A 7,896-nucleotide genomic window follows, 5' to 3' on the forward strand; every position below is an offset into this window, starting at 1 on the left:
CCTCTTGGGATCTTGGGCACGCACGCACACGCGCCCGGCGTGAGTATTAAGCCACCGGGTCCAGGACGCGAACCATGGTCAACTACGGGGGAGTCCAGCGACACAGCCATTACACTAACTGCTGGTCCCCACCTATTGTGATTTTGAAGTCACTAGGTCCAAGACTTGAACCACGGTTGACCATGTGGGAATCCAATAACATAACTACTATACCACTCTGCCCACCAAAACACTTTTTTTTTGGAGAGGTTTTAGCTATAGGGCGCATGTGCTCACCAGAAGGACAGAGAGAGATAGAGAGACAGAAAGCAAGAAATCACCCCCCGGGGGGGATGGCCACACTACAATCCCTTCTCCTCCATTCTCCACTTGGGATCTTGGGCACATGTGCACACATGCCCGGCCTGAGTTTAAGCCACCGGGTTCGGGACTCAAACCACGGTTGACTACATGGAAGTCCAGCGACAAAGCCATTATGCCAACTGCTGGTCCCCCAAAACACCTTTAGTAACAAAGTTTTTTTCTAGCACCAGTCAGATCTCATTAGCAACCAGAAAGAAAAAGTTCTTGCTCTGAATAACACAATAACTGATACTTGTTTTTGTCTAAGAACCAAAATTAAACTATTCCTTGCTTCTCTACCTTACCCACTTTATTGGCCCTTAATCATACTATTTGGAAGAAGGGTAGAAGAGATGGGAGAGTAGGCAGACATGAATCAGAAAGATTAACCATCTGGCCAGTAAGTTGCATAGCGGTTATGTCGCTGGACTCCCACATGGCCAACCATAGTTCAAGTCCTGGACTTGGTGGCTTGAAACAAACCAGGCACATGTATGTACTTGCCCAAGATCCCAAATAGAGAATAGAGAAGGAATTGCAACATGGCCATCTCCCCTGGGGGGTGATCTCTCACTGTCCCTTTCACTGTCTCTGTCTCTCTCTCTAGTGAATGCATGCAAAAAATACCCTTTAAAAAAAAAAGATTAGATGGGACCAGCAGTTAGCGTGATGGCTATGTCACTGGACTCCCATGTAGCTGACCAAGGTTCAAGTCCTGGACCTGGTGGCTTGAAACTCATGTTGGGCACGTGTGCATGCAAGATCCCGAAAGGAGAATGGGAGAGAAGGGACTGAGGCGTGGCCATCCCCCCTAAGGGGGTGATTTCTCGCTTTCTGTGTCTCTCTTTCTGTCTGTCTAGCAAGTGCACGCACAAAAAGATGAAACGCGGAGAGAGAGAGAGATTAAGTGAAAAAGCAAGCCATCAGGTCCAGGACTTGAACCAAAGTCCGCTATATGGGAGTTCAGCACTCGAACCACCATATCTGCAGGCCCTAGGAACACTAACTCTGAACTTCAATTAAACAAACCATTGGGACCAGCAGATGGCATAATGGTTTCATCACTGAATGCCCATGTAATTGACCACAGTTTGAGTCCTGTATCCAGCGGCTAAAAACTCACACAAGGAGTGTGTGCATGCATGCCCAAAATCCCAAGAGGAGAATGGAAGAGAAGGGATTGTGGTGTGGCCTTCCTCCCGAAGAGGTGATTTCTCATTTTCTGGCTCTCTGTCCCTCCTGCAAGAGCACGCATCCTATAGCAGAAAATAATTCCAGGGTCTACATGTGGTGTGGTGGTTAAAGCATTGAATCCCACATGGCCGACAACGCAGTTCAAGTCCCAGACCTGGTGACTAGAAAAACCCACCAGGTGCAGGTACATACTTTTCCAATATCCTGGGAGGAAAATGGAAAAGAAGGGATTGCAGCATGGTCACCCCTCAGGGGTGATTTCTCACTTTCCCTCTCTACCTCTCTGTCTCTCTAGTGAGCACATACACTCTATGGCAAAAAAAAAAAAAAAAAAAATACTAAGGAAGGGGCTAAGGATTTAAATAGACATTTCTCGAAAGAAGATACACAAGTGACTGATAAAGGCACATGAAATGGGCCAGCAGGTGGCATGGTGCTTAAGGCACCAGAACCCACATGGTCAACTCCGCGGTTTGAGTCACCAGATCCAGCAGCTTGAAAAACACACCAAGTGAATGTGCGTGTGTGCCCAAAATCCCAACAGGAAATGGAAAAAAAAACAACTGTGGCATGGCCATCCCCCTGAGAGGTGATTTTCTCACTTTCCCTCTCTCTCTATGTCTGTCTGTCTCTCCAGTGAGTACATATGCCCTATGGCAAAAATCTAAAAAGAAAAAAAGCACATGGAAAAAAAGATGCTTAATGTGCTTAATTACTCATTAGTCATTAGGCAAATACAAAGGAAAACCACAGTGAGTGGCCATTTCACATCCACTACAATGGCTATAATCAAAAAGACAGATAATAACATGTTGACAAAGTTGTGGAGAAACTGAAACTTTCATACTCTATTGGTAAGAATGAAAAATGGTTCACATCAGGGCCAGCAGGTGGCATGGTGGTTAAGGTACTGGCTCTCACATAGCTGACCACAGTTCGGGTCCTGGACCTGGTGGTTTGCTTTCTCATTTTCCCTCTCTCTAGTCAAATTAAAAAATAATAATAATTAATAAAAATTAAATCATGTTTTAAATGGTTCAGATGTTTCAAAAAGCAGTCTGGCAGTTTCTCAAGCACAGAGCTATGACCCAGTATAGCCAACATAGGGCCCAGCAATTCCACTACTAGGTATATACCCAGGAAAAAAACTTATGTACACCCACCCACACACACACACACATACGCAGGTACACAAATGTTCACAGCAAGATTACTGATAGTAGCCAAAAGGAAAATATCTCCAAAGTCTACCAACTGAAGAATAAACAAAATGTGTTATATCCACATAAAGGAATATTATTTGATCATAAAAAAGAATTAAGTACTGATACATATTACAACATGAAGGACAAAAAAACCAAACCAGGGACCAGCAGTTAGCATAATGACTATGTCACTGGACTCCCACGTAGTCGACCACGGTTCGAGTCCCAGACCCGGCAGCTTAAACTCACACGGGGCTCATGTGCATGCACGCCCAAGATCGCAATAGGAGAATGGAGGAGAAGGGATTGAGGCGTGGCCATCCCCCCTGGGGGGTGATTTCTTGCTTTCTGTCTCTCTGTCTGTCTCTTTCTGGCGTGTGCACATGCCCTATAGCAAAAAACTCTCAAAAAAAAAAAAAAAAAACTAACCTAGGACCTAATCTAATTCCTTCTATGAACTCACACATGCTTTCCACTGTGTGTTGATTTGATCCATAGGTTTAATGTGTGGCAAGATGACCTAAACAACTCTAGTTGCTGCCATTCTAGTTCAAACGCAGTAGGAAAAAGAGCTTCTCTTAACACAGAATTCAAACAAAGGTCCCAAACCTGGGGTCAGTGGGTGGTATAGTGGTTAAGGCCGTGGACCTCACATGGCTGACCAAGTTCAAGTCCCAGACCCAGCAGCTTGAAATCATTCCAGGCACATGTGCACGTATGCCCAAAATCCCAAGAGGAGAAAGGGATTATGGCATGGCCATCCCCCCTGGGGTTTTTTTCACTTTCCCTCTCTCTGTCTCTGTCTCTCTCCCATGCACATGCATCTTATGCCAAAAACCTACAAAATAAAAAAATAAATCACTGTCCCCATAAAGCTTATATATACTATTTGGCCTTAGGGACTGTGGGGAACTGAGACAAACAAAATTGAATAAACATGTAATATGTTCAATGATGACAAACACTATGGAGATAATATAGGAAGGACAGACTATAGTGTTGGGAAGGTTGCAGGTTTAAATAATGTTGATTAAGGCCTCTCGGAAAAGTTGACCTTAAGAGGTAAGGAAATAAGCCCTATCTAGGAGAAGAACATTCTAGGCAGGGGCATCAGATAATAAAAAGGCCCCTTGGTGGGAGCTTTCCAAAAGGGATAGCAAGGCCACTTGTACAAAAAAGAAGTGACTGGAGGAGAGTGGGATGGCATGGTGGTTAGGGTGGTTAATGGTCAACTTGCAGATTGAGTCTCAGACCCAGCAGCTTGAAAAACGCACTAGGCACACATGCATACATGCACAAAATCCGAAAAAGAGAATGAAGGAGAAGAGATTATGGTGTGGCCATCCCCCTGGGAGGGGGTGATTTCTTTCTCTTTCTCTCCCATCCCAAGCACATGAATGTGCCCCTATAGTTAATTAAAAAAAAAAAAAAAAAGGGGGAACCAGCAGTTAGCATAATGGCTATGTCGCTGGACTCCCACGTAGTCGACCACGGTTCGCGTCCTGGACCCGGTGGCTTAAAACTCACGCCGGGCACGTGTGCGTGCGTGCCCAAGATCCCAAGAGGAGAATGGAGGAGAAGGGACTGCGGCATGACCATCCCCCTGGGGGGTGATTTCTCGCTTTCTGTCTCTATGTCTCTCTCTGTCTGTCTGGCAAGCGCATGCGCCCTACAGCGAAAACCTCTAAAAAAAAGAAAAAGTGACAGAGGTAAACAACAGAAAATGAAATCAGAGAGGTAATGTGCAGAGAAGGAAGCAGATCACATTGTGTCCTGAGTATCTACACATCCTTGCTGAATATGCCAAACCACAAAGCCTAACTGTCCTCTCATCCTGAACCACTTTGGTAGTTCATCACATAGACTAATGAAGTTAAGACAAGGCAACCACAGCATGACCACTCTCTAACTGCCCGCTTCCAGAGGTGAGGGCTACCACTGGAGGTTTGGGAGCAGAAGAGAATCAGGAACTCAACTGGACATGTCAAATTTAAAATCCTATTAAACATCTCAATGGAGGGCCCTGCAGGAAATGTGGTGGTTAAAGGCATTGGACTCCCCACCTGGCCAACCATGGCTCAAGTCCCAGACTTGGTGGCTTGCTTTCTCACTTTCCCCTCTCTTTCTTTCTCTGTCTCTCTCTGATTGAACTGGAAAATGATGATGAAAACTAAAGTTAAATAATTAAATAATTCTTAAAAAAAAAAAAAAGCAGATCTAATTGGAGATATTGGGTAAATAGCTGAATGAGTCCAGATTTCAGAGAAACTCTAGAAAGATAAATTTGGAAGTTGGGCCAGTAGGTCGCATGGAGGTTAGAGAGGCCAGATGCCAAATGGCTGACTGTGCAGCTCGAGAATAGACCCACTGGCTTCAAAAACACACTGGATCCCATGTGCCTGTGTGTCCAAAATCAAGAAAGGAGAATGGAGGAGAAGAGATTGTAGTGTGTCCATCCCCCCCCACCCGAAGGGTGATTTCTCACTTTCCCTCTGTCTCTCTGCCTCTCTCTACCCCACAGCAAAAAAAATAAAATAATTAATTTATTTGGAAGTCAACAGTTAAGACACCAGATGAGGTAACCAATGGAACAGAAATTTTACAAGACATGATGACCAAGGTGTGAGTCCTGGAACATTCCAACCTTGCTAAGTGAGCCCCTGAGATAAGAGGAATACTAGAAAACTGATGTCTTATAGCTAAGTGGAAAAATGGTTTCAAGAACAAGGAAGTAATCAACTGTGGCATGACTCCTGACAAGTCAAGTAAAATGAGGAATGATGAAAGACCACTGGATTTAGCAATGGGGTGATCAATGGTCACATGGTGTAATTCTGGAAGAGCAGTGGGGGCAAAAGACTACTTGAATTCAAGAAAAAATGGAAGGAGGCAACTTGTAGGCATTGAGATAAAGAGTTTCACTCTAAATACACAATTAATGGAATGAACAGAATGAATGAATGATACCTAATACTGTCAAGTGTACAATAAGTTAACATACTTTATTAATGGGGATATAAAACAGCACAACTTTGGAAAGGAGACTCTAAAACACATGACAACTAGGTTTTTTTTTCTTTTTTTTAAGAGGTTTTTGCTATAGGGCACATGCGCTCACCAGAAAGAGAGAGACAGAGAGACAGAAAGTGAGAAATCCCCCCCTGGGAGGGACGGCCACACCGCAATCCCTTCTCCTCCATTCTCCTCTGGGGATCTTGGGCACGCACGCACACACACCTGGGCTGAGTTTAAGCACCAGATCTGGGACTCAAATCGCAGTCGACTACATGGGAGTCCAGCGACATAGCCATTCCACTAAATGCTGGCTCCCCAACTAGTTTTTTAAATGTATAAAAATATACAGGTAAGGTCCCCACCCTGCAGCTTGTCGGCTGGACCTGAGGATTCCTCCAGCCAACCGTCTGGTTCGGATGGCCCGCTACAAGGAAGTAAGCATGTGGGGCTTTGAGGAGTTCAACCAGGCCATGGAGCAGCACAGCAGCAAGACCATATTTGCCTACTTTACCAGTTCTAAGGATACTGAAGGGGAAAGCTGGTGCCCTGACTGCATGCAAGCTGAGCCAGTCATACAGAGGGACTGAGGCATGTTAGTGAAGGATGCATGTTTATTCACTGCCAAGTAAGAGAGAGACCTTATTGGGAAGATAATGACTTCAGAACAAAGTTGAAAATAACCGCAGTGCCTACACTACTTAAATATGGAACACCTCAAAAACTGGTAGAATTTGAGTGGTCTTCAGGCCAACCCTGTGGAGATGTTATTCTCTGAAGATTAAGATTTGCGTATGGTAAATGTCTTGATTTCCTGATTTGGTTTAGTATGAAGAAACTTCATAATTTCTTTAAATTCCTGTTAGCAATAACTAAATTATGATTGAAAAATTAGTTTATGTCTAAACAATAGATGCTTATTAAAGTGTTTGCAAACTTACAAAAAAAGATATACAAATAATACATATCTGTATATCAAAATGTTAAAGCAGGATTTAGCATAGCAGTATGAGACTATGGCTAAATTTAATTTTCTTCTTTATAATAGTACTATATTCTTCAAACATTCTATGAAGAATATGTATAACTTCTATAACCTTTTTTATTTTGATGTTCATAGTCTCTGACCAAGTAATTTTACTTTTTTTTTTTTTTAATAGAGAGATTTTTGCTATAGGGTGCGTGTGGTAGAGAGACAGAGAGACAGAAGACAAGAAATCACTCCTCAGGGAGGATGGCCACACCATAATCCCTTCTCCTTCATTTTCCTCTCAGGATTTGGGGCACACACACATGTACCTGGCATGAGTTTTTAGCCACCAAGTCCAGCAACATAACCAATATGCCATCTGCTGGTCCCCAAGTAAGTTTACTTTTAAGTATTGCTCCTAAGAAAACAATCAGAAATTTAAAAAATTATTTTATGCTACAAAATTTTTATCACTGTTCATTTTAACAATACCAACATTCAAATATCCAGCCATGGTGTTAGTAAAAGTTTTAAGGTGTGTCTTCTCATTAAAATATTAAACAGCTGGGCCAATCAGTAGCAGGGAGGTTAAGGCAACTAGAATCCCACATGGTTGACTGCATAGTTCAAGTCCTGGACACACTGGGCACATGTGCATCCATGCTCAAAATCCTGAGAGAAGGGAGGAAACAAAACTGCAGAGTGGCCATCCTCTCCAAGAGATGATTTCTCACTTTCTCTCTCTCAATCTCTCTCTGTCTCTCTCCAGCAAGTGCACACACTTGATAGCAAAAACAAACAATACTAAAGAGCCATTTAGAATGATACTGGTTAGGCAAATGCTTACATTAAAATGTTAACTTGGGCTGTCCCTCTAGCTTAGTGGTTAAAAGAGCTGGATCCCAGATGGCTAACCACACCCAGTTGATTGGGAAACATGCCTAACGCATGTGCATGAATGTGTGCCCAAAATCTTGATAGCATGGAGCAATAGAGAAGGTATTACAGCATGACCATGCTCCACTGAGGAGTGCTTTTGTCCTCTCTCTGCAAGCAAATGCATCCTCTGGCAGTTATAAATGAATGAATAAATGAATGAATGAATGTTAACTGAATAGATAGTGGTCTGACCATGTGTTTCTCTCTTTCCCCCTCTTTAAAACAACATTAAAG

The 7,896-nt window shown here is 43.2% G+C and overlaps 1 protein-coding gene and 1 pseudogene across 2 annotated transcripts in view; one reads left to right on the forward strand and one right to left on the reverse strand.

Annotated features, from left to right (window-relative positions):
- MGA (MAX dimerization protein MGA) overlaps positions 1 to 7,896 on the reverse strand; it is a 146,570-nt gene that overhangs the window by 114,265 nt on the left and 24,409 nt on the right. The gene's annotated exons all lie outside the window — the stretch shown is intronic.
- On the forward strand, positions 6,125 to 6,538 carry LOC102474309 (thioredoxin domain-containing protein 17 pseudogene; annotated as a pseudogene).

Source organism: Tupaia chinensis, unplaced genomic scaffold (assembly GCF_000334495.1).
Source record: "Tupaia chinensis unplaced genomic scaffold, TupChi_1.0 Scaffold000605_1, whole genome shotgun sequence".
NCBI classification, from domain to species: Eukaryota; Metazoa; Chordata; class Mammalia; order Scandentia; family Tupaiidae; genus Tupaia; species Tupaia belangeri.